General features: G+C 38.9%; 1 protein-coding gene and 1 long non-coding RNA gene across 9 annotated transcripts in view; one reads left to right on the plus strand and one right to left on the minus strand.

Annotated features, from left to right (window-relative positions):
* Positions 1-27,687, plus strand: part of nrxn2a (neurexin 2a) — a 399,544-nt gene that overhangs the window by 7,941 nt on the left and 363,916 nt on the right. The gene's annotated exons all lie outside the window — the stretch shown is intronic.
* On the minus strand, positions 9,068-27,209 carry LOC124397724. Its single transcript, XR_006927959.1, has 3 exons — positions 27,013-27,209; positions 10,154-10,266; positions 9,068-10,048 (listed from the first exon to the last, which is right to left on the minus strand). It is a non-coding gene; the product is annotated as an uncharacterized LOC124397724 (long non-coding RNA).

The following is a 27,687-nucleotide window of genomic DNA, read 5'->3' on the forward strand; positions in this document are numbered from 1 at the left end:
TTATATTCATCTGCACCCATACGGACAGCTCCACATATTCTGCATTACCCACAGGACAGCTGCTCATGTTTACCGTCATCTATATGGAGAGATCTTTACACATCCAGTTGTTTACATCTTTCATGTTTTCAACATCAGCCATAAGGAGAACCACCCATGAGTCTGGAATTAATGTCTCTCAACAACAATAGAAAAAGTTTTTATTATTATTATTATTTTTTTTACACCACCCATATAGACAGAATTATAACTTAGATGTACTCGGTTACAAACACCGCCCAACACCCAAAACCACACCCACTATGCGGCCGTCCTATCCCTCGCCTACTCACCGACCTACCTTCCCTTCTACCTACCTACCTACCTTCCCTTCTACCTACCTACCTACCTACCTACCTACCTACCTACCTACCTACCTACCTACCTACCTACCTATCTGCCTGCCTACCTACCTGCCTGCCTACCTACTAACCCAGGGGTGGCCAACCAGTCAGAGACCGAGAGCCACATTTTTTACTGTGTTACCGCAAAGAGCCACATCATACACATGGGCACACATGAACATCACCCATCCCTTCCTCTAACACACACACACACACACACACACACACACACACACACACACACACACACACACACATACGCACCTCTGCTCAGCCAGATTTATTGTAAATGTCACACACCAACATAATGACAGAAATTGACTCCTACAGTACTAAGACCACAGGACAGTCATTTTCAACAATGAACATTGTTTGCACTGTCTTACACACACACAAACTCTCAGTTTAACCAAGTCCACAAACAAAAATATAATAATTTAAAATAGCATTTTTCTTTTACTATGCATGTTACTTAGTGGGACTTTTGGCATTCCTTGCCTTGAACAATCCCCTTCAAATCTGGCTCGTATTCCGTTGTTGCCACTCGAAGCAATTCTTTTACATGGTTGTCAGTCAGAACAGATCGAGGCATTGATTTCACGTGTTTCAGGGTAGAAAACACAGACTTTGTTTGTTTGTTTTTTAATGTGCGTGTTTGCTTCGCTTGAGTTCAATACGGTATTTTTGTCAAATGCGCATGTGCGTGAGATGAATGTACCGCAAAGTTTCCCAGTAGGGGCAAGCTCATTTAAGTCTTAAAAATACCGTATTGAACTCAAGCGAAGCGAACACGCACATTAAAAAAAACAAACAAACACAAACTTCGAAATGAACGTAAGAGCCGCATGAAACCAGCCAAAGAGCCGCATGCGGCTCGCGAGCCGCGGGTTGGCCACCCCTGTACTAACCTATCTACCTACCTACATACCAATTCACCTACCTACCTACTTACCTACTTACCTACCTACCTACCTACCTACCTACCTGCCTACCTACCTGCCTACCCACCTACCTGCCTACCCACCTACCTACCCACCTACCTACCCACCTACCCACCTGCCTACCTACCTACCCACCTGCCTACCTACCTACCTGCCTGCCTACCTGCCTACTAACCTACCTACCTACTTTTTCTTTTGACTGCTCCCATCAGGGGTTGCCACAGTGGATCATCCGTCTCTATACCACCCTGTCCTCTATATCTGACTCTTTCAAACCAACTACCTGCATGTTTTTCTTCACCACATCCATGAACCTCCTCCTTGTTATTCCTCTTTTCCTTCTTCCTGGCGACTCCATCCTCATACAATACCACAACTCCTCTCTCAGCACCCTGTCGCACGCTTTCTCTAAATCCACAAACACACAATGCTACTCCTTCTGACTTTCTCTATACTTCTTCATCAACATTCTCAAAGCAAATAATGCATCTGTGGTGCTCCTCCTTGGCATGAAACCATACTGCTGCTCACAGATGGTCACCTCTCCTCTCAGCCGGGCTTCCACTACTCTTTCCCATAACTTCATGGTGTGACTGATCAACTTTATTCCCCTGTAGTTACTGCAGGTCTGCACATCTCCCTTATTCTTAAAGCTTGGTACCAGCACACTCCTTCTCCATTCCTCAGGCATCTTCTTACATTCCAAAATCCTGTTAAACAAACTTTTTTTATACTGCCATCTCTACTAAACATCTCCATGCTTCTACCGGTATGTCATCTGGTCCAACCGACTATCCACTCTTCATCATCCTAATTGCTGTTTTCACTTCCTCCTTACTAATCCTATCCATTTCATGCTTCACCTTCACACTATCCAACCTCTCTCTCTCTCTCTCTCTCTCTCTCTCTCTCTTTTCATTTTCCTCATTCATCAGCTGCACAAAATACTCCCTCCATCTTCTCAACACACTCTCCTCACTAGTCAACACATTTCCATCTCCATCCTTTATTGCTCTAACTTGCAGCAGATCCTTCCCAGCTCGTTCCATCTGCCCGGCCAATCACTACAAATCCTTTTCTCCTTCCTTAGTGTCCAACCTCTCATACAGCGCCTCATATGCCTTTTCCTTGGTTTTTGCCACATTGCTCTTTACCTGCCGCCTTATTCTCTTGTACTCCTGCCTACTTTTCTCATCACTCTGTCGATCCCAATTCTGTTTTGCTAACCTCTTTCTCTTTATGATGTCCTGCACTTCCTCATTCCACCACCACGTCTCTTTGTCTTCCTTTTTATTTCCAGATGTCACACCAAGTACCTTTCTAGCTGTCTCCCTTATAACTTATGCAGTAGTTGCCCAATCATCCAGCACCTCCTCACCACCACCTCTTCCCTGAATCACACACTACAGTCTTCCTCCTTCAGTTTCCATCATCTTATTCTTCTTTCAGTTCTCACTCTCCTCCTCTTTTTCTTCACCTCCAAAACCATCTTACAAACATCTGATGCTGTCTAGCTACACTGTCCCCTGCCAACACCAGTCTCCAATCTCCTTCAAGTTGCATCTCCTACATAGAACATAGTCCACCTGTGTGCACCTTCCTCGGTGCCTAATACGTCTCCTTTGCTCCTTCTTTTCAAAATAAGTATATATACCTACCTATCTACCTACCTTTTCCTCACCCGGGAAGGAACCCTTCCTTATGTTTAGAACAACATCTAAAGACCTTTGTGTTTAGCACAACCTACTGTATTAAGACCCATGTGGTGATTCTTGTGTTGAAATAATGTTTCACTTTTTTAAACATTATGCTTATAGACATATCCTATGTCTTATGGCATTCCTTTCCCTTTTTCCTCACCTCACCAAAAAGTGTTTCCTTATGTTCAGCTCTATCCATAAGAACAGCTTTTTTCTTTTTAACACCTCCTTAGAATAAAGACGTCTATGTTTCAGTGTTGTCTGTCTCTCCTTATAAGAACCACCCACTAAACCAGCTATTTATTTTCATCACCACCTACATGGAAAACCCCTTATGTTCAATAACACTTATGAGGGTAGTTCTTTGTGTTATCACCTCTAATAAGGAAAGCCCCTTATGTTTAGAATCACCCATAAGGACAGTACTTCATGTCTATCACAGACTACCAAGATATTACCAAACGTTCAGTATTACCTATATTGAAAGTCAATTTCCACATGCATAACTGTCTTTTTCTTAGCACCACCTATGAGAACAGCTCTTTTTTTCAGCACCACTGATAAAAACAGTTCTTAATTTCAGCACCACTGATAGGAACAGTTCTTGTTTTAAGCACAATTGAAAAGACCAGTTCCTCTTTTTTATTGCACCAGCTATAAGAGCACATCTTCTTATATAGCAACACTAAAAGAAACAGTTCCTCTTTTTGGGACCACCAATTAGAACAGTTTCTTTTTTTTTAGCGCTACCTATAAGAAGCGCCTCGTTTTTTAGCAGCACGTATAAGAAGTTCCTCTTTTATAGCACCTTAGATAAGAACAATTTCTCTTTTTTTTTTTTACACCACTTATAAGAACAGTTTCTCTCTTTTTAGAACCAACGATATGAACAGTTCTTCTTTTTTTTTTTTTTTTTTTTTTTTAGCACCTTCCTTAAGGTGGCTCTTCATGTTTAGTGCCACAAATTTGATTGAACCACTACAACCACTACATGCATGGGTCTCTACCAATTAGGACAGCTACTTGTTTTTTAGTAGTATTCACAGGGACAGCTCTTAATGTGTTAGCACTCATAGGACGAGCCCATGGGATTCAATATTATTTATATAAAATATTCTACACTTGTTTTATTGCATGCCTATCTTTGTTTTACCTCTTTTTTTACCACTCTTCTGAAGATGGCCCTTCATATTTACCACCACCAATAATGACAGCTCACAAGGTTCTGTATTATTTATTTAGAAGCACTGCATTCCTGTCTGTCTTTTTCAGCACCACCAAGGAAGACAGCTACCTTTTGGGCTCTACCCAAAAGAAACATCCTGTATGTTTAGCACCATCAATACGGACAGCTTTTATGATGCATTATGTCCAAATCCATGTTTGTTTGTTTTTTCCAGCCTTTTACAAAAACAGTTCCTTGTTTTTAGCCACACCTGTAAGTGAAGTCCCTCATGTTCAGCACCACCCATATGGAGAGATGTCTTGACTGCATGGCTCTCTCTTTTCTTTTCCACTTGAGCATTTCAGGCAGCTTGTTTCTCAAACGTTTCTCAAACACGCCCATCCCTTTGCTTACGCTGACAGATCCTAAAGCACAAAATTACCCGGAAAAGCAGCATACCTTAAACACTTCTCAATCAATGCCTCCATCTTGTTGTGTTCAACACTATAAAAACAACACCTTATGTTACCCTTATGGAGAGCTCTTTTTGCATTTTGACTGCATTGCTCTCATTTTTTCTTCCCAACATTTACACACAGATCTCTCAAACATGAATTTCTGAGTTGCTGTCTTTTCCCATCTGTCTCTTTTTTTCTTTTTTTTTCTCTTTTTTCGATTTCCCCCTGCAGCTCTATTGCGTCTCACTGATAGAAGAGTAGTTAATGCATGCATTCTGGGATGCTCACACACCCCCTCTTTTTTCCTCTGCAGAAGGCTGCCCATGCCTAGAGTATCTCTCGAGCTTCACTCTTCCAGGTCCTTATTTTGCAGTAGTGGCAGCAGCAGTAGCAGTCATGATAAGGGAGAAAAGCAGCCATAGCACTGAAGGGGGGGACAGAGGAGGGGGTATGTGACCAACACCAGAGTAAGTGTGAGCTGACGGTGGTAATTACCGATGTCTGTAAAAGCCACTCCAGGGGCCTGAGCTCAGAACTCAAGCCTGGCTGTGGTCACAGGCCATGTGCTCACCATTTCAGCCCACAATACCCACACACAGTCTGTTGTCCCTGAACATCAAGGTCGCTCTCATTCTCGTTCACACTCTCTCTCTTTCTCTCTCTCATTCTCTCTCTCTCTCTCTCTCTCTCTCTCTCTCTCTCTCTCTCTCTCTCTCTCTCTCTCATTCTCTCTCTCTCTCTCTCTCTCTCTCTCTCTCTCTCTCTCTCACTTTCTCTCTATCTTGACATACACATACACACAAACGGTGTATCTTAGGGCAATGCAGAACCCAGTAACAGGGTATCTTGTTAATCTGGCCTGACGCATGACTCAGCCTAAAAAAAAGAATTAAGAAAAAAAAAAAAACAAAGCAATTCATTGCTTCTTCAGATGATGATTGGAAGAAAGGTCACTTTTGAGGTCATAAGCTTCGGCCTCCTTCACCTCCAGGCAACTTTTTCTTTTTTGTTTTTCATTTCTTTCATTGAAGTCACAGATGTTTATTAGAATCTATAGTTAATTTGCCCGAGGTTGGAGATGCTTTGAAACCCAGTGCACGTTTAGGGTAGATGGCATGAGCATTGCGATTAAGGCTACCGAAGTGCTTATCATCAGCGAAGGTCCAGGTCAAACTCACAAATTGCCCGAGCAGAGTGTTATTCGGCGGCTTACATTGTGTTGTCCAAATTACATCGCTCTTGTCTATAAAATTCTGCCCACTCCACTTCTGCTGCAGAATGACCATGGCCTGCGTTATGACAAATTCCTGGCTTATTTTGGGCGATTCCCGAGGGAACGTAGGAGGACGTAGGTAATTAAAGGAGCTCAATACTCTTTCTGAATGTTTGTGGGTAAAACGGGTAAGCAGCAACAGATAATGTAGATAATTATCTGGCATTACTGAGCACATCAGGATGCCAGATGCTAGCAGAGTGAGTGAAAGAGGGAGAGAGAGAAAGAGAGAGAGATAGAGACAGAGAGAGGGGAGGCAAACTGACTTTCTTTCTGAACGTGGGATCTGCTTGCTATACATACAGTCTTGTGACCTGATCCCAGGTTTTCGTCAGATAGACTTATCCAGGCCAGCTTTGCATATCGGGTGTCTTTTTGCTATTGCAGAATTGCCACAAGCTGCAAGCTGACTGTGTCCAGGATACACAGGTATATTCAAGGGAGACGTGCCAGATATTGAACAGTTGTCCAAAAATCAATTATATAAAGAACCATTGTATAAAATGAAAAACAGAGCACTTGTATCTACATTGTATTCTTGAGGGAGATGGGGACAGGTGTGTGTGTGTAGGGGTGCGCGTGTGTGTGTGTGTGTGTGTGTGTGGCTCTAGTAGAGTGGAGGTGATATTCCTGGCAGCTTCAGGAGTACGTAACCGTACACTGCAGCAGCCAGAGTCACTGACCTCTCTACACCATGCAGGGGACATGAATTAGAAAGGTAGAGAGAGAGAGAGAGAGAGAGAGAGAGAGAGAGAGACAGAGAGAGAGAGGAAAGTTAAGGAATATTGTGAGGTAGAGAAAGAGAGAAAGAGCAGCACTCCTTATATAGTGACATTGTAGGGGACACTGTGGCCTCGACTATGGCAGAACAATAGAGGCAGGGTGATTAAGCATCGCTCAATCCAGTGCTTCCTCAGGCTGTCAGACTTGGTTTGCAGCACCTAACAGGAGATTTATGTCAGACTGATGGGTGCCGGGCTGACGGCCGCTTGTATATCCAGCGATTTTTAGCATCTGCCTAGCTGTCCATCGTCCCTGAACTGGGACTCGGTGTCACCTGCCACTGCCAAATTGTCACACTTGGCTACACCTTCCTTGCTTCCACGCAAGTCTGCATGTTGACGATACCAGTCTCCCTCCACATCTCTACACTTTATGCTTTTAGAACTAACTGCACGACGTGGCCACCCAGCGCTGCTGTTTTCCTGCCCATCTGTGCCCATTCATTTTTAGCTCTGTCTATTCATTTAATAAGCTTTATTACATCAGCCTGATGCCGCGCAGTAAACCGCCTGCCACTGGCTGCGCATCCATCTTCGTTCTACAACGTTAATCCGACACCGATGTATGCGGAATGACCTCCCTCTGCTAGAATGATTGCTAGCGATTTGTCAGTCCACATGCTCCCAGACGCAGTCATGTGACTCGCCGGGATCCAATTAGCAGCTTCCCTGCTTATCTCCAAACTGCTGCTGTAGAGTCATTTAAATACCTGACGGTGAACTGCCTAATGACACGTTACCAGCTACATCCTGTTTACAAGTCGAAAAATATTTTTTATTCGTATTTATTCTGTTCACCTTCCCTGCGTTTAATTAGCAAAACCTAAGCGCATAAGAACATTAGATTGAGCATCTCAGCTAAACAAATTCTCAGCAGGGAGGAAATTTGGTCTACGGCGTGCGCTTAGAGACCTTTCGGATTCAGCAAGCATAAATCATTCTCTTCTTTCGAGTGCTCTCTGGGAAGAGTATTTATTCGTAGGCCGCACTTTGAAGGCAGCACCGAGGCTCTCCTGTGCCAGCTGCAACTCTCTGCCCCGGGCCAGCTTAGCAAGTCACACCGTCAGTGCCATCTTGCATGCACCTAGTAGGGTTCAGGTGTAGAGCAGGCTTACTGTTGCCTGGCAGTCTTTGTGTCTCGTTGGATGGAGGCGCACTGCGGTGGCTCAGAGCGCGGTTCTGCCTGCTAAGTGATATCTGATCTCCCCTAGGCTAGCAAGTGCCGCTCATCTGAGCGATAATGTGCCACTCACAGATCAGATTAGCTCCACCTGAACGTTTCCAGCTGCCTGCTAATGCCCATGACCCACAACAAGATTAAAAAGATTAAGATATATTTCAGCTCGACTCGTCTGCCGAACCAGAGACACTCAGCCTGTAATAAGTTGCTTTGGCGTTAAGGCTCCAAACAGCTTTGTTCTTAGTGTTGCACCTTGAGGCACCTCTGTGTTCTTTATCTTATATTCCCTTCACACCCTGCTGTGCTGTCGAGGTGAAGATGGATGGCATGCATGACATTCAATGGCTGCATAAATGCAGTCTGTCAGACTCTACCAGGCACTTTAGAGGGGGATGGAAAATATCTTTCCATAGAGCGATGTCGCTGATTTTCGTTCTGATAGATCGAGCAAGCCGATATGACAGTGGATGAAGTGATCGTTAACAGATGGTAAATCCAACGAACATTGTCAATTCACTTTAAAGGCTTTTTTACATACTCTCTATTACAGTGTATTACTCTACTTCAGTGGTTCTTAAATAGGAACTGTGATTTTCAGTTACAACGGTTTGCCCTGTTTACAAAACGATTTATTTATTATATTTCTTATTGATTTCTAATATTTAACTGGAAAGAATAAAAGAGCAAAAATATTGTATTCATGTAAGCAGTGTTAACAAAAAATCCATTTGTCATGAAGCAGATTGTGATTTTTGATTATGCTGAAGGTTTGGGATGTTTGGTTAATGTAAAAGTATAATGAATCAGTAGTGATGATTGTGGTTCCTATCAAGATTTGGTGATCATGATGGTTATTGTGATTTCTTTCAAACTGGGGTGATTGTGATGGTCATTGTGGTGGCTATCAAGATGGAGTGACCGCGACGGGCTTTGCTGTTGGTATGAAGTTGGGGTGATCGTGATGTTTATTGTTGTGGTTCTATCAATTTGTGGTGATAATGATGGTCTTTGTGGTTGCTGTGAAGTTTGGGTGATTTAACAAACTGTTAAAAAATGTGATGGATATTAAGTTGGGTTGATTGTGATATCCATTGTGGTGAATATTAAATGTCTGTTGGAAAACGTGTCTTCTCATTATTATTTTATTTTGTATCTTATACAAATCTTAATAGATGATGTTATCTGACTTGATAGGAGAGCAACCAAGAAAACATCATCTTCTGTGCATACATGCCAAACAATTAAGTCCATTTATTTATTCATTCGCAAAACCTAAATAAGTGTTTTTTTTATCTGGATGACTTCACTATACAAAGTTATAGTGAGGAATTCCACTGCTGTTCAGCACAGAGCACATACACAACAGTTTCTATACATTTATTTCAGTTTAACAGTGAGCTTTGTTACAGCTAATAACTACTTTCTAAAACCTCTTAACAGGTAAATAGTAAAGAAATGGCTAAATGGTAATAATGTGGCGTATAATAAACATGTTACGTATGTCTAGACACGCCCCCTGATCCCCAACACCAATCCAAAGTGACATAAGGAACTATCATCAAGCAGAATATGATAATATTTTTGCATCCCATTTTTTTTTAAGTAACTTTATGCAAGCTTTATTTCAATTCCAATAAAACGGGTGATCATAGAGCTTTGTTTAGAAACCCTCAAAAGCCTCTTGCTAGGTCTGGAAAAACAAAGTGACAGTAGTGAACCAAAGAGTAACCAAAGAACTCAGGAGTCATGAAATAAAACCGTTCCATACCAAGACACACTCCTGAATTAAAACGTGGATGTGTCATAGATTGCCATTAAGACCTAAATTGCCAAACCCTAGCTGTGAGCTCAGTACTAGAAGCAAAATCCTCCAGAAATGAATCAGCAGGTTTTCTTACAAAGTTCACCTAAAGCGCTTCCTGAATTCTGGGATTAAATGTTACAGGCAGATGAGATGAAGATTAACCTGTACCTGACTGATAAAAAAAAAAAAAAAAGATGGAAAGTGTGAAGAAAAATAGGAAACGCTCATGATCTGAAGCACATGCCTCATCAAGCAACGGTGGCATGGCGGTCGTGTTTGCTTGCTTTGCCACCTCACTGACTCACTCAGTCACTGACTCACTCACTCGGGCGCTATTAATGATAGCAGGCAGCAGGATGGAACTGAAAGGTACGAGAAACATCTGGAATTAGATCACAAAATCAGGAGAATTGGCACTAATTTATGGTTCGTTCAAATATAAATTCAAATAGCAAATGATAACTTACCATGTCATATGTCCATAGGTCGATTTGAGACACACCCGATTTGAGACACTACTCTCGCTGCCTCACGTAGATTAAACTTAAAAAGCTTTTCGCAGCTCTTATTTGTCGACCTGCTAAAAAAACAGCAAAATGACAAGTAGCTACAACAGTAACTCAATGACTGCTAAATAATATAGATTATTTTTTTAAACCAGATAAATGAGTAATGCGGAAACCCAACAATGTCCCAGGCAGGAGTTTTATACTTTATTTAAACTGAGACACCCTCACCAACCACTTGATTAGGAATACCTGTACACCTTCATTTTATCCCACTGTCCAATCAGCAGAATAATCCATATAACTATGGAGGTCAACAGCTTCAGTTGAAGTGGTTTAAGCTCAGCGATTAAGGTTGGACTTCTTATTAGAAGATCATGAGTTCAAATCCCAGCACCACCAAACTGCTACTGCTTAACCCTCAACTTCTCAGTTGTGTAAATGAGATAATTGTAAGTTGCTCTGGATAAGGGCATCTGTCAAATGCAATACATGTGCCTCATCAGAATGATAGCTATATACATTATATGGGCAAAAGTATTGGGACACCTGATTGTTCCTGCCATATGTGGTTCTTCTCCAAACCACAAAGCTGGAGGCTTTGACGTCTTTGGATGAGGTATAATAGAGTTTTGCATTCACTTGAACTTGAAAACTCAAATCTGTTTCAACATGGCAATGCCCCTGTACACAAAGCAAGCTCCATGAAGATATGGTTTCCATGGTTTGGTAGAGGAAGATCTCGAGTGGCCTGCTACAGAGGTCTGATCTTAACTCTACTGAACACCTTTGTATGAATTGGAACACTGACTGCACCCCAGGCCTTCTGACTCTGCATTAGTACCTGACTTTACTAACACCTTTGTGGCTGATGAACACAAATGTCCACAAGTATTATTTAGAATTAAAAGAGCGAATTGGGACTGAATGTGGAATGCGATGTTTAAAAAGCGTGGCCTGATTGCTGATTCGAGTATTCTTCGATCTTCAGCTGTCCAGATTCGGTGTCCACTTCAGCCTCAGATTCCTGTTCTTCACAGACATGATATGCTGTTTAGTTGTTTTAGTTTATTTAAATCAAAAATCAAAATGTATGTATTTTAGGATGTTTTTTTCTGCTCATCACGGTTGTTAAAAGTGGTTACCGTAGGGATCCAATCGGCTTGAATTACTTTGGCTATTCTCTGACATCTCTTATCAACAGGGAACCTCTGCATGCAGAACTGTAGGTTTTTTGCTCACACACCATTCCGTGTAAACTCTAGAGGTTGCAGTGAATAAAAATTCAGGGAGTGTTTTTTTTTTTTACTGAATCTTGCTTTAGCGTTTTTTTTTTTTTTTTTGTAGGAGGATGTGGACTGCAGTGTAACCACATTTACAGCTATCAAACATACTGTAGAAACTTCCATCACTGGCCAGTTAATTAGCTTCTCATGCAGTCTTTCCTTATAGCCACTCTCATGTTCAGCTTTTTACCGAGTGTGATAAATAATGACAGGTTAACAGAAACGATATGAAATGTCATTCTCAGAAAGACAGAAGATTATAAATTAAGTACAGGATCCTGAATATTTTTTCCAAGAGAAGGTATTTTGACTCATTGAATGATTGACTGAATGACTTTAATTGTTGAAATGTGGCTGCGCAAGGAGTCTAGCTAGCTGAATTTTAACTTCAGAAACAGAGAAAGAGAATGAGAGAGGGAAAGAGCCAGAAAGTAAAAGAAAGAAATAGAGAGAGAGAGGTAGGTTAGCGAAAGATGTTTCATTATATGGATAAGTGTGTATTTGCTTGAAATATCATTCTCCTGTTAAATGAAAGGTATTTAAGAAAGTACTGGGGCGTGAATGTTTCTATACACGGGTCGTAGTTTTCTTGACCTTTATATTGTTTATTGATACGACATGCAGTTTGCTAACAGTGTCACAGCTCTTGTTTTGAAAAACAGTGCAGTTCTCAAAGGTCTAAAGAACTTCTAATAAGAAGGACAGCTTTGAGAGCATTAAATCAGAGCATCCCATCCACGGGGTCACAACCCAGGACTGGGCTGTGAAAGAATTGTGAGGGTTGCAAGAAGGTTCTTGGGGCAAAACAAGTCACGTCAAGTCAAGTTTATTTCTATAGCGCTTTTCACAACAGACATTGTCTCAAAGCAGCTTTACAGAATTTAATAGTTAAGGTGAAAGATGTGTATTTATCCCTGATGAGCAGCCATGGTGCCTGTGGCAAGGAAAAACTCCCTTAGATGTTATGAGGAAGAAACCTTGAGAGGAACCAGACTCAAAAGAGGAACCCATCCTCATTTGGGTGAACGTCTATAGATATGACACTGTAGTTTTTATTATGCATTTTGCCCTTTCATCCAAACACTATTATCCAAATTTACATACAGCACAAGCTCAGCTAATTATTAACATACGTGTTAAACAAACATCCCAACAAAAGTTTTTTCAGTGGAGGAGGTAAAGAAAAGGCCAAGCGGTAATGTGGTAATTATGGAGCGACAGCTAGTGAGGAGAAAAGGGGAAAAAAGAACGCAGCCGTGAACCGAAAATATGATGACTTGTATCTATAATACAGTTTCATCTCTACTTTTGTCTCTCTCACTCTCTGTGTGTATAAACAAACCCTTCCCGACCTCACACACACATTCAAGCAGCCGATCTAAGAGAATATTTTATAACACAACTGGTCCGCAGTGTACATAAGGTTAGAAACCCGTGCCTAGTCTCGTTTTTCACTGTATAGGCAGGGATTTTAATACCATGAACATTTCAATCCATAACACTAGAAATTGGGTAGGTATGGTGATGGTCCATAGAATCTTTGAAAACAGAATGAAAGACTCTCACAGTCTGTACTTTGAATTGGGACCTTCTCCAACCCCCTGACTGTACTCATATCCTGCACTCGTTCTCCAATAACTTCACTTTTAATACAGAGAGACATCACTGTGCACGCTCATGCCTGGATAAACACAATCTCACCAAGAGACTTTTTTTTATTTCTGCTTGGCTTTCTTTTTGTCTGTGCTTTCCCGTCTGAGACACAGGGTCATGCATGGACACGGATTCAGCGTGCATCCTGCTTTGTGTTGTTAGCGAGGAGATGCAGCTTTTCCAGACTCAAACGTGGGACGCTTTGGAGTGCTTTCGAGAGAGATCGAAAAAGCCGCACGACTGCTTAGTAGCATTTTATATCTAAAATATATTCAGGGTTCTCCAGAACTTTCGCAACCCTTCATGTAAAATCACCAAGAGGTAATATATATGTAAAGAATAACATACAACAGGTTATGCTGTGATACCAAATAATTAGGGTTGCAAAATTAACAGGATTATATGGAAATTACAGGAATTAATGGAGATAAACTGTAAATTTACTACATTTCAGGTTAGCCTATAACAGGGAATGTGAATGTAGTAAAAAAAACATCTCGCAGGATAATTTTGATTAAAACAACCAGATTTAACCCCCTAGATGCATTCCTCCAGAACCTAAGACAGGTCATTTCTTGAATCCTGCACAGCCAATAATGTAAACAATACATTTATATTTTGGTGAGTATTGACGTAAATTACATAAATATTACATTTATTTATGTTGCAAACGTCCTTGTGCTGTGTGTAACAAAATTATACAAACATTCAAATTACTGTATTTTTCAGACTATAAGCCTCTACTTTTTTCCCACGTTTTGAACTCCGCGGCTTAAACAACGAAGCGGCTTATTTATGGATTTTTCCTGGGTTTTTCCTGGTTTCACAAACTTCAAGCCAAAAAACTGAGCGACATAACATTAGACCAATGAAATTTCCAAACGAAAACGAAAAAACGCACCTCACCTGTGTTCTGAGCTGCACGGCATCGGGAGAAGAAACTTTCACCTGTGTTGATTTTTAAACGCACGACGATGACAAAAGAAAAACTCCCGAGAGAAATAGTTGTGAAAGGAAGGAGGAAGACAGTGAACAATGACTTTCTTGATCGGCTACTGTTTAGATACAAGCCGTTTGTAACGCGTTGAGTCTGGGTCATGGGAGAGAGTTTGTTAACACCAGTTGCAACAGAAATCATATAAGCACAGACAGGTTTACAAAACTCGTGCGTTTTTATTTTTCTTGGCAACAGCGTCACGGGTTAGTCAAAGAAACTTAGAAATAAGCATCAGAAAATAATAAGGACATATTCCTCGGTCTTGCACACATGCAGTAATACCGGAAAAAATGCGGCGGCAGGCTATTCCCAAAATTCCGCTCTGCTGTTAAAGGAGCCACAACATATTTCACCCGTTACACTGTGTAACAAACACTGTCTTTCATTAAAGCCTGTGTATAGTTCATTAGTTTCAGTGTAGACACCTGCGGCTTATAGACAAAAAAATCTTTGTCAAATTCAGTGGGTGCGGCTTATATATGGGTGCGCTTAATAGTCCGGAAATTACGGTATTTAAAAAAATTATTATAATTCCATGCATGTCAGCTTATGACCGAGTAAAATGTTTCAATTTATGTTTAGTATATGATACACTTTATATAAATGTCCCTAAATTTCTAATTAATTCTCATAAATCGAATGTAAGTTTGGAACTTTGAATATTTCCAAAATTCCCCAGATATTTTCTGGAACATTTCTGGAAATGTTCTGCCTCTTTGCAAGCTAAAAAATAATACATGGCAAGGTATGATATCCTGAAGAGTATCGTGGGGTAAGAAGGACATGCAGGTGTTGACTGGACATTTTTCTGTGTCGTAAAAATGCACATTACACAATGGCTGTTACAAAACACTAACATTGAGACTCGTTTTATAAGAAAAATGTTCTACAAATGTTATTTTGAGCAGAAACGTAGTTGGTGAGTTACAATGGCAACAGCCCCTAATGATGGTTCAAAACTTATTACTGCGGTGTTTATTGCAAATATTAGCAAGACACTTGTATTTCTAAATTAGCATAACTGAACTTGCTAGCTAATGTAAAATCCTGCATTAATACCATGTTCATAGTACCTAGCATAGACGAGACTATTCTAGAAATGTCGATGATAGATAGATAGATAGATAGATAGATAGATAGATAGATAGATAGATAGATAGATAGATAGATAGATAACTTTTAATAATGTTTGATTGATTAATATGCCAGATAAATAGAATAAATTCAGGAATATCACTTGGCTTATACTGAAAGCATCCTATAATTCTAAGAAGCCTAGAGTATGTGAACACTTAAATAAGTGAAGTATGAGTATATCTTTGTCATTTCTCAAAGCTCTGGAAATTGTGTAAGAGCATGAAGGCAGCTGATCCAAGCCATCAGCAAGTGTAGTCATTAAAAATCACAAGGTGCTGTGAATTGTGAGCACAAAAATGTAACCGTGAGCAATGTAGTGGGGAAGCACGCATGCAGAGAAACCGGCAGGTGTTGGAGCAGTTCAGTTTTGCGAGCACTAAGTGTGCTTTCGATCCCTTTTACTCCAGAGAGTACACAAGTCAAGGGTTTTGGTTATTATTATAGCTACTGTGGTAAATACAAGTTTTTAATACTGGTCATGAGAACTAAAAAACAATCATTTCATGGCTCCATGTAAAACTCGTAGACCATCATGATCTGGTACAAATATTTACTGTGATGATTAACCACAAGAGACACAAGAACGAAATCGCTAATCGGCATATATTATGTTCTGAATAATAATGAAGTCGATTCCTGACAGGAGTATGACGTTATACCGTTTCCTCGCCCGCAGATTAGCATAATAATGTAATTTTCTGTGGAAAAACCATTGCCTTGTGTTTATTCCATCTCCCACTACCGTAACCCCGCAGAGCTCTCCTCTACAGCCACAAACATGTAAATATGCCCCCTACTTCGATGACATGAAACAGCGCTGGCACAAGAAAAGCCTGTTGGGAAGCTTGAATAATTAGACCGGAGACCTAATTCCATCAGATCTGCAAGCGACACATGTTGTTTGAATAGCTCTGTAGTGGCAGCGTGTTTGTAAGCAACAAAACCCTCGCTTTTCAATTCCGCTTTACACGCTAACCCGAAACTGACCCGCACCCACACGGTCTGTATTTTTTTTTTTTTATCAATGCCAGATTCTTCAGAAAGGGAACCAAATTGCAGTCAAATCTAATGCCTTTACAAATCTGCTTCTCATGTGGACTAATTGTAGCCAGGACCAAAGCAGAGTTGAACTAAAAAAATGGCATGTTTTCCGCTGGACAAGTGAGTCATCTCCACAGAAGCCTACTGAGCCTCATTTACTAAACACTATATATAAAAGCCTGTGAAACAAGCAGTAAGTGAAAAGGTCATGTAGTTACTGTTTTATTCCAAACTATAAGATGGAGTACACTGTAAAAAAAAAAAACAATGTTGGGAATAAACCAATCTGAGATAGATATTGTATCCATGAGGTTTAGTAGTTTTTTAGATTTACTTGTAAGATAGATAGATAGATAGATAGATAGATAGATAGATAGATAGATAGCTAGATAGATAGATAGATAGATAGATAGATAGATAGATAGATAGTGTCGAAAACCATCTCGACTCTTGTAGCAGATCCTCTGTTTCTATCTAATCGCATGCATTTTTGTAAATTATTTAGCTGAAGGAAGCCCTGTAGACCAGTGTCCATCTCCATGGATAAAGGTAATAGGCCAAAATAGCGAGAGATTTCACAGACTTTCATCGATTTTCTTTATTTTATTTACCAGCACTTGTCCGATTTTTTTCAAAGAAATGTGGAAAAAACATCCAGTGAGCAGCAGGTGGTTCTGCAGGTGGAAATACCTTGATAACAGAGGTCAGAGGTCAATATTCAGACTAGTTTGTGTTCAAGGAACAGTACAGTACCTCAAAAAGGCAACTACAGTAACTACACAACAAATACACACTCTTAACAACAGTGGTGAGCAGAAAAGCAGCTCAGCCTACAATACCAGAGAGCCACATTTCTGTTTATACTCCTGTCAGCCAAGATCCCTTTCTCTAATAAATTTGGAGCAAACTCATCTCCTCTGTGAGTCTATTGCACTGCACCCAAGTGGTAAAGTGAAGCGATGGTGCGAAAACAAACATAATGACGGAATAGTTTTTTTTTAGACCATTCCAAATTTTACTCCTGCTTTAAGAGCAACTTGAAATCTCACAAGAAACAAACTCGAAATCCCAAATCCCAGCTCCAACATGCCTTCAGCTTTTATTTTAGAAGTGTAGGAAACACCTCATGAACCCAGTCTCAGCTTCTTTTCGAGGTGCCGCTCACAGGCACCAAGAAAGAATTAACTACATACATGAGCTAATAGACCCTTGTGATCGATTTCGCTATCTGCACTCTGGTCAACAGGGGAGAGGGGAAGGACATCCTACCCACTCCAGGACTCAGAGCCAATTATGGTTTCTTGGATTCCTGGCTTGTAGATGGTTGCAACATGGCAGAGTTTTACACTCTCTCAGCACTTATACAGTTGTTCCACTTCAAACTGAATGAAATGTGGTGTAGGCAGATAAAACCCGAGCTCGGTACAAATACAGACTTGGTTGGACCAATGCATATTTTATGAAAATAAAAGAGCGTTTATCATCCACTTTAGGAAAACCTGTAACCTGTAGATCATTATTGCTCCTATCCAGTCGAGTAAACATGTTGTCATGTTAACCGTATAATGCATAATGTACGAGGTGGTATCAAAAAGTATTTTTCTACATTTGCACACTATCACCTCTAAAATACTTCCCTCACAGAGCAATACAGCGCTCCCAGCGTTCCTGTTACTTTTGGAATGTGTCCTGAAAGTTTTCGTTTCGCCTGTCAAACACCTTTTGCAATTCGCGCTGGAAGAAATGTCGACCTTTGAGTTGGATCATCATCTTCAGGAAGAGGACAAAGTCCGCAGGAGCCAAATTTGGCAATCAGGGTGGGTGCGGAAGTAAGATGGTGTGGATTGTTCTCTGACTATCATTATGCACAAGTTGCTGAATGGTTTAGACTTTTTCAGGGGTTGAACTCGTTGGAGGTCTTCCTGATCCCTCATCGTCTTCCAATGATGCTTTTTCGCTCTTGAAGCACACGTGCAACTCAAAACACCTCGAACGACTCGTTGCAGCATTGCCGTATGTCAAACGTATGTCATGTCAAACAACTCTGTGGCAGATTTGCCCAGTTTAATTAAGTATTTCACGTTTTCTCTTTGTTCTGACTTGCTGTAAATGAGGAAATTGCAGATGTGGAAACGCATATGGTCAGAATAGAACCAGTTGGCACAATTAGTCTCTAAACATTTTTATACCACCTAGTATAATTTGTGTTGGTCGTTGCAGTCCAGGGCTCAGATGGAGATTTTTCAGGTGGCTGATGAAAGAAGGTGGTCATGTGATCAGCATGATAGCTTTCTCTCTTTCTCTCTCTCTCTCTCTCTCTCTCTCTCTCTCTCTGTCTCTCTCCCACTAACTTCCTCTCTCTCTCTCTCTCTCTCTCTCTTTCTCACTCACCCTCTCTCACCCTCTCTCGCTTCCTCCTCTCTCTCTCTTCCTCCCTCTCTCTCTCTCTCTCTCTCTCTCTCTCTCTCTCTCTCTATATATATATATATATATATATATATATATATATATATATATATATATATATATATATATATATATATATATGAACTCTATGAGATGTGCAGTTTTGGACTCATGGTGTTCAACCAGTACGACTGAACTGCATACATTCATATTTAATACAATACACACGGGTTGATATTTCACATATTCATGATGCAAATCATTACATTTGTACATCGCAATGTATCATACAGTGTTTAACGACACCCCGAAAATTGAAAGCTAGTGGGTCCTAGGCTATTCATTTTTGTATTAGTATCATTATCTGTATGAAAGAATCCACTCATAATAATCTCACTGAAAAAAAATTGGAAATGCTGCATCCCTTATTGACACTGACGACCGGTCCATTAAATATGTTTAATATTGAATATTGAATGTGAGAACTCCAGGCCTTTGCAGCTCTTTATTCCACCTCCACACTATCACTCTTGATCCAAGTAATAGATCATTTTCATTACACATTCAATAAACATAATGGAGATTTCCAATTATACTCCTGCTGTCATTTAGATTTGTTATTTGTTTGTTTTTCTGTTCGTTCAGTGAATAAACTCTCAATTCCAAAGGCCAGAGTTTGTACTAGTTTTTATGCTCTGTGCCTATAAATGTTCATATTAGTGTTCACGTCGGTTACATTCAATCATCGCACTGAAATAGTTTCATAGTCTGTTAATCTGGACAGGAGTAATAGTTAAAGTACTTGGTTTTCTTTGGCAACACGTCGAATAAAAGGTATTGTGTTGATTCGTTGTTGTGCAAAGACATTTAACTACATTAACTACGTGGATGCAATGCGTAAATATTTTACAAATCATAGGTTATGCGTAGGATCCAGCGACACTTTAAATTATATACACGCAGATGCTTCTCACATTACCACAATCTTCTTCTTTCATGGTTAATGCTCATATAATGTCACCTCAGTGTAGATAGCAATCGACAGCATCTCTGTAATGTAATCCAGGTCGGTTATGCTGAAAATTCAGACGCTGTGCAGTGAACCGAGGGTATACAATATCCGGCTGTGGCATTTTTGACTTGTTTGTGTGGTAAGAGGCAGGCCCTGAATGCATGATACTAGCCATGATGCAAATATGTGCAAGCTAGCTTAGCAAACACACACTCTTACTAAGCAGCGTTTGCATTCAAAAAGGAACTGTCAGAAAAAGGCTTTGCACAAAAGCAGCACCTGTCACTGTTCTTTCAGCAGCAGACACCGTGATTAGCTAAATTCAGATCTCCTGAAGGTGTGGATGAGCCTGTCATAACTTGGCTGAGGATTTCTTGCCATGCAAACAATGGAAATTAATCGTGTAATTGTCTCTTAAGTGCATTTTATGCCACTCATCATGGTTAGCATAGCAGTTTACTGTAAGTGCATGAAAAAGTAAGTGTAAGTCTAATTTTCTTCTGAAATTACTAACTACAGATACATACGGCTGCACAAATTATCATCCGAAACCCATTATGTAGATAAAAGTATTGGGTCACCTGCATTTTTTAGTTATATGTGGTTCTTTATCAAACTGTTAGCACAAAGTTGGAAGCACTCAATTTTTGATTTACACAAACCAGGTGACACAAACGTTCCAGCATGACAATGTTCACAATGTAGCTGCTCAGGTGTATGAATGAGACAAATGTACGCTCTGGATAGGGGTGTCTGGCAAATCCCATAAATATAAATGTAAATGCATGTTCAAAAAACATGTATGAATCTAATGGTTGTGTGTCCACAAACATTTGTCCATATTGTCCACATGACAGATCAAAAAGTCTAGAAAGTGGAGCTAATTCCATTTTTATTGGTACTGTAAACATCTCTAAGACCTCAACCCTACATACTGAGTTGCAGATTTTAAAGGGGGGTGGGAGAGGGGGTGTACTCAGCTTCAATCAAGTCCAGCTTCACCTCCTGGACTTCTGGAAAACTGGAGACATGATCATTCTTTTTTTTTTTTTAAATGCCTCAAATGTTTGACGAATAACATTTATGTCTTCTTGTGTGCTCAGTACACAATTTCACCCTTTAATATGCAGAAGTAAATATAATTTATTGTCTTTTAATGATAAGGACACTGAAATGTGAATCATTTTGCAAATTAATAATACACATAAATATTAGGAGTCCCTCTGCTGTAAACTGTGAATTGGTTATGGATTCTCATGAAATTAAATATGAAATTATACCTGTAATTGTTATTACTTATCTAAATGTTCATTACAGAAAGTGCATTTCATTATTTAGTAATAAAGACCATATAACAGATTTCACTGTTTATTTCCCCTTTCTTACCAACACACTTCCTCTCCTCTGTCATTGCTTTGATCTATGACATGCACTTTTACATTTTTTATTTTTTTTTTGCTTTTTCTATTTTAGCATGTTTATGATTTTTGGTCCTTATTAGTGGGATAGAATTAAAGTCATTCTTATTCTGAGAGTGAAATTATATTGTAATTTCATGAATGCTTGATCAGTACTGGAACACATGGTTTGAATATAGTGAAGAAATATTATCCAATTTTGTGACATTTATTTAGAAGAAAAAGGTTTTTATATGACTTGGGTTATTGCAATTATTTTGATTATTATTATTATTATTATTATTATTATAGTTATTATTATTATTATTATTATTATTATTATTATAGTTATTATTATCATTATGAGTGTATGTGTATACTTCATACAATTATAATAAACTATTATAAAATTTGCCATTGGGATAGACAGCTCTGATACCTACACACCCTAGGGCAGCCAACACCACAAAGTTTGGTGTACATTTTTTCAATTTTGATTCTTTGGATCATGCCAAGTTAACAGTGTTCATTAATGCTATGGGAACCCAACCATAACTAAATCCTTAAATGTTTTATGTAACATTTGTCAAAATTACCATTTAGAACAGTACACAGCTCTTTTTCCTACAGAATCACATTGAGCCTGCGGTTCTTTAAGCCAGCGGTTCAAGGTTAAGGCCAGCTAATGTCAGGTATTTAATACATGTTGAATTAGAGTGAGATAACAGCACTTTTCCATCAATGAATCCTTGCCAATTTGATCAAAGACGAAAAAATGGAATCTATTTTTCAGAAGATTTGTCAGACCCTGCTCGCCATGACCCCAGAGACTCTACAACAGTACAAAGCCTTCCTCAGAGATTAGCTTGTTTTCCTGCATAAAGCAATTCTTCTCAAGCTTTTCAAAAACGACATCTGCTTAGTCACCAAGGACCATGAAACACTATGTATTGCTGTACCTTTTATGTGGTTAAGTGACTTTTCCACATATTTATTCAGACTAAAAACCCATTGTCTAAAATCCCTAATGCAGTGCCTCAGGGTTACAACATGCAGTGCACAGTTAAATATAGCAAACAGATTTTTATGTAACTAGATTCTAGATTTCTGGACAATGACATATTTGATTAGCAGAATAAAAAAAAAAAAAAACATATATATATATATATATATATATATATATATATATATATATATATATATATATATATACTGTGTGTGTGTGTGTATATATATATATATATATATATATATATATATGTGTGTGTGTATATATATATATATATATATATATATATATATATATATATATATATATATATATATAGATAGATAGATAGATAGATAGATAGATAGATAGATAGATAGATATACAGATGGTCCCTGAGCTGCGATGGTTCGACTTACGATTTTTCGATCTTACGATGATGACGATAAAGCTGCGACAAAATTGTAAAAATATTTAACAATTTGTGCAAAAGGTACAGGCAGCAGAGTATGATGTATGGTACATTGGACGCACAGCGCGTATCTCTCGCCCTGTGAGATGCCCCACTATCGCTAGCGGTCGACACAGTAAAATTGTCTCAGTGTGTATTTGTTTCAAACGGTTTCAAACAGCAATTTTAGTGATAAAAGCATGTCTTCCAAGCACCCAAGTATGTCTCCTGCTTGTAGTTAAAAAAAGAAGAGGAAAGATATCAGGTCTGAGCAGAAAATTAAAATTATAAATCAGCATGAAGTAGGAAAGACTGTCACAGTCATAGTACCATCTTCGACTTTTTATATTTTTTACTTACGATTGGGTCGTCGTAACGTATCTCCATCATAAGTAGGGGACTACCTGTATATTGTATTTAATTTTTTTTTAAATCTAAAATGAAAAGAGTTAGTATAATGTTCAATTCTGCCAAGATTTGAAGTGTGACATGCTTTAATGGAAGTTGAAATTTCCTTGAATATCACCATTGCAAAATAAAAAAAAATTTCTTTCTCATTTCACAGATCAAATTTAGCAGGTTTTTGACAATGAATCCTAATTTGCTTGGAAGACTGCACACATTTCGGTGTGAACATCTTAAGGCTAATGCTGATCAGTTCAAATAAATATGACTAGCTGATTGTGTAATATCGATAACAGATCTAGATTTTACGTTTTTACACTATATCCTTTCTACCCAAGTGATAGGGCTAGGGGAGACGTATGAGAGTTTCTGGTTTCTGTGGATATTATGGATTTTTTTCACTTCAGTGTTTCTGGATGTGTTCATGTTACACTTGCATGCCTTGCTTTTGTTATCTGAATTTCAGACTGTAGGATGCACTTACCAGGCAATTGAACCCATTTCACCGTTTCCTCGATGTGCCAATCTTACCTTTGCATTGTGTACAAAGCACTGAGAAGGAAATGTAGCTAAGCTAAGGAACTGCCTACTCCTGCTTTTCATTGGTTTGTATGTATTGTCTATCAATAGAGTTTTAGTAGCAAATTAAGAAATGTTTGGTTTATGAAACAACTTGGGATGCTACAGTAGGTCTGAGCATTTTCAGCACAACTTATCAAAATGTGTTTAGCATTACAATACATGCAAACTCTCTGTAAACACTGAGCAGGGAGACATTTTAATGCCATTAATCCTCCCACTCCTAGTCATAACCTTTTAAAAAAATCTAATTGAAATCTTTTCTGATCAGTCGGAGACAAAACAGTGGCACTGGCACTTGTTTCTTTTCCTTTTCCTTTAGGTAGTGTTTTATACTTTGCAAAGAAAATACACTGAATGGACAAAAGTTGCTGGACACTTGAGCATACGATTTGCATGCGCTTGTTGAGCATCCCATTCCACATGTAGTCCCCATGTTATCATTGTAACCTCCACTCTTCTGGTAAGATGTTCCACTAGATTGTAATTGCGGACATTTGAGCCACAAAGGTGTAAGTCAGGTAGTGATATAGGGTGAGGAGCCCCGAGGAGCAGTCAGTGTTCCAGTTCATCTCAAAGATGTTTAATAGGATTCAAATAGGGTTCAGAGCTCTATAGCAGGTCACTCAAGATCTTCCATTCAAACTTATATAAGGTATATCTTCATGATATTCACTTTGGCATTGTCATGCTGGAACATGTTTGGGTCTTCTAGTTCTAGTGAAGGGAATCCTAACATCCTATACAATCATGTGCCTCCAAGCCTGTGGTAACCGTTTAGGAAAGTACCACATATGATTGGTCAGGTGTCCCATGGTTTATTTTTGTCTCTAAAGTGTCATTTAAAAAAAAAAATCAGATTATATCTTGCATCCTTTTCGCTTAAGATTTTAAACCTCTTATGAGAAACCCTACAACTAAAGGTTAATTACTTACTTTTCCAGCTCTAACATTTTTAGACTGATGCATTAATGCTTGAGAAATATTTTATTTTTATTTTTTTATTGTAGCTAGCTAGCTACACCCATGTCCACCCGAGTGTTAAATGCTAGGTAGTTTGCTAACACTAATTATCTGACTAATTATCTGCCCTCGTTCTATTGATCAGCATTGAGACCAGGATAATGACTGTTAACTCCCTCACAACATGACTTAATTCCATTTAAAAAGACTAACACAGTAAAGAGATTTCCATTGTTTTTTTTCTATGCACCCCTCTGTGTAATGAAAAACGACTGGTTGAGACTATAATCAGGCAACACGCCCCGCAAAATACATATGTGACCATAGTGAGAGTAAGGTTAATTAGTGTGTATGATTTTTTTAAAATGAGACTTTCCCACAAGAATAGGATAGACTGAAACAAAATCTATACCAGCTGTTTATTTACAATCTAATTTTGTCCCATGATGTCATTAGTTTTTATTTCTTGAGGGTTTATATCATAACTCTAAAACTCAGCAAAATACGGGATAGCAATAAAAAAACAAGTAGCCAGAAATTAGACGCTATATATTTATTTTTTGACCCATTCAGATTAACTCTTTAACTACTGGCTACTTAACTATTTCCACATTCTTTGAGAAAGAGGAAGAAGGTTGATTTCTCCAGGAAGATCAGCTCACTTGTAGGAATATAAAATTTGGAAAGCCATTCCAGTGAATGACATCATACCTCCTTGTAACCCTTGTATAGAAAATAATTCGGTTTCAATAATCTATTATAACACCTAGACCTTTCAGGGTATTATGGGTAAAGCATTATTATTTTCAGCATTGAAACAGAATGCATATTTGTCTTTTGCAGGTTTCTGAGAGAATTCCTATGACAAATAAACAAAAGAAACCCTGTATAGTTTTTTCCTTTAGGATCTGTAAAGCCTGAGCTGAACTAATATCATTTGTAGAAATATTGATTTGTTTATGTATGTAATTAAATACATAGTTTTCTGCTAAAATGTGCTCTGGTTTTATAGAACAACCCTATTGACTAGTCCTAAATGATCAATTTATAATTAATTGTCCAGTTTTGTTGAGCCTGTGCCCTGTTCCCGGAATTTCCTCATGTCAGATTCCCGAGAGACAGAAGTGCGATCGGATGTTATCTTCTACCCATTCACCTCAAGACTTGTACATTATGAGATGCATTTTTACTCATCATGGTTGTAAAGAGTGTTTTTTTTTGTGTGTGTGTAAACTTATTTTGTCTGCTCAAACAATTTACCCAGAGGTGCCACTCACTTGTTTTTTAAAATTGTAGTTTACAATGAAATTCAAGGCATTTGGTTGACTCCCTTATCCACTTACTATCATCTCATCCATACAACTGAGCAGTTGCGTGTTTAGGGTCTTGCTCGAGGGGATATGAATTGATGACCTTTTGATTAGAAGTCTTACGTCTTAACCGCTGAGCTTCCACATCCACAGTGTGTAAACTCGAACTTTATGAAAAGATAATAAGATCCCTAGTTCATCATATACTTTATACATCATATATTAATTCATCATATACACAGGTTTGAGGCCCTGAAAGAAAATACGTGTGTATGTGTACAGTCTATACAATATTCACATAATGACAGTACATTTACTGCATCCACCTGCATATAACAGGCTTGAATATCATATAAAGACTCTTACCAAGGTTATTATGTACGGCATACAGGTCACGTTGTGTTCCAATTAGGGTTGCAAAATTCCAGGAATTTTCAAGGTCTGGAAACTTTTCATGGGAATTAACTGGAATATATGGGCATTAACAGGGAATAATGGGAATAAATTGTGAATTTACAATTTTACCAATAACAGGGAACTAAAATGTATTTGAATAATCTTGCAGGATAATTTTGGTTAAACCAACCAGATTGAGTGCAATTTCAGTTGAATGTCTTCCCTGAACATTTATCAATCACATGCACACAACACACTTTACTTCTGTCACACTGCCCTCATACATGTCCTGCACCACCCTCACATACTTCTCTGATACACCTGACTTTCTCATACAATACCACAGCTCCTCTCTCGGCACTCTGTCATGCGCTTTCTCTAAGTCCACAAACACACAATGCAACTCCTTCTGACCTTCTCTATACTTCTCCATCAACATTCTCAAAGCAAATAATGCATCTGTGGTGCTCCTCCTCAGCATAAAACCATACTGTTGCTCACAGATGTGCATTTATATAGTCCCTAATTTATTCCTAGAAATTCCCATAAATTTCTGCTAAATTTCCAATTTGTAATATTTCCCAAATTCCCCAGAATAAAGTTTTCGGACATTTTCTTTGCAACCCTAGTTCTAATAAAAAAAAAAAAAAAATTCATTTGTACAAGGTTGATGAGGACGATTAATCTAAATGTTGAGGTGCGATACATGAGAATTAGGGGAATGTGTCATATCATGGAGTCTAGATAGGCGTGTGTGTGTGTGTGTCTGGTCAAGAAAAGCATGGTCATGAGTACCTACCTATGTAACAGGCACGGCTTTGTTGCACACACTCCTTCACCCCTAGTTCCTGTATTTCTCACTCCTCGGCTGACTGACAGGCTGTTTCATGTTACACACGACCACATGCAAGGAGCTGCATTGTGTCACCCTGGGATATCTTCAACTTCAGACTTTTACTTAGCTTGACTGGAGAGACAAGCAGCGGGAGTACTACACAGGGTTTTCCTTGGGAATTAAAGCATGGTAGTAACATACTAATGCGTATTACGGTACACATATTTTACATTTCTCCTGATGAAAACACATCATGGCTGTTTGTTTTAATAAATATGCACAATGTTTTTTTTTTTTATAGTATCAACACATTGGGAGGTTTTTCTTCTAACAGGGTGTCTGAAAAGGCAAGAACCAATCAGAGTAAAAATACATTGTACTTTATTCAATCATTTATTTATTAACTTGTTAGCTCTTGTACTCTATACACCTTTCAATCCTCTGTTTCATGTTTTTGCAGGCATTGCTAAAAATACTCAGACCGACACCTTTTGCTCAATATATTGCGATTGGTTCCTGACTTTTTGGAATCCCTGTAGTGTAATGTAACCCTGACTGTGAGATTTACTGCCAACTACCTCTTCAGGAACAGCGATTCTTCGAACAAACGAATGCCACTGAGAGGAAAAGCCTTAAAAT

Source organism: Silurus meridionalis, chromosome 15 (genome assembly GCF_014805685.1).
Source record: "Silurus meridionalis isolate SWU-2019-XX chromosome 15, ASM1480568v1, whole genome shotgun sequence".
In the NCBI taxonomy this organism is placed as follows: domain Eukaryota; kingdom Metazoa; phylum Chordata; class Actinopteri; order Siluriformes; family Siluridae; genus Silurus; species Silurus meridionalis.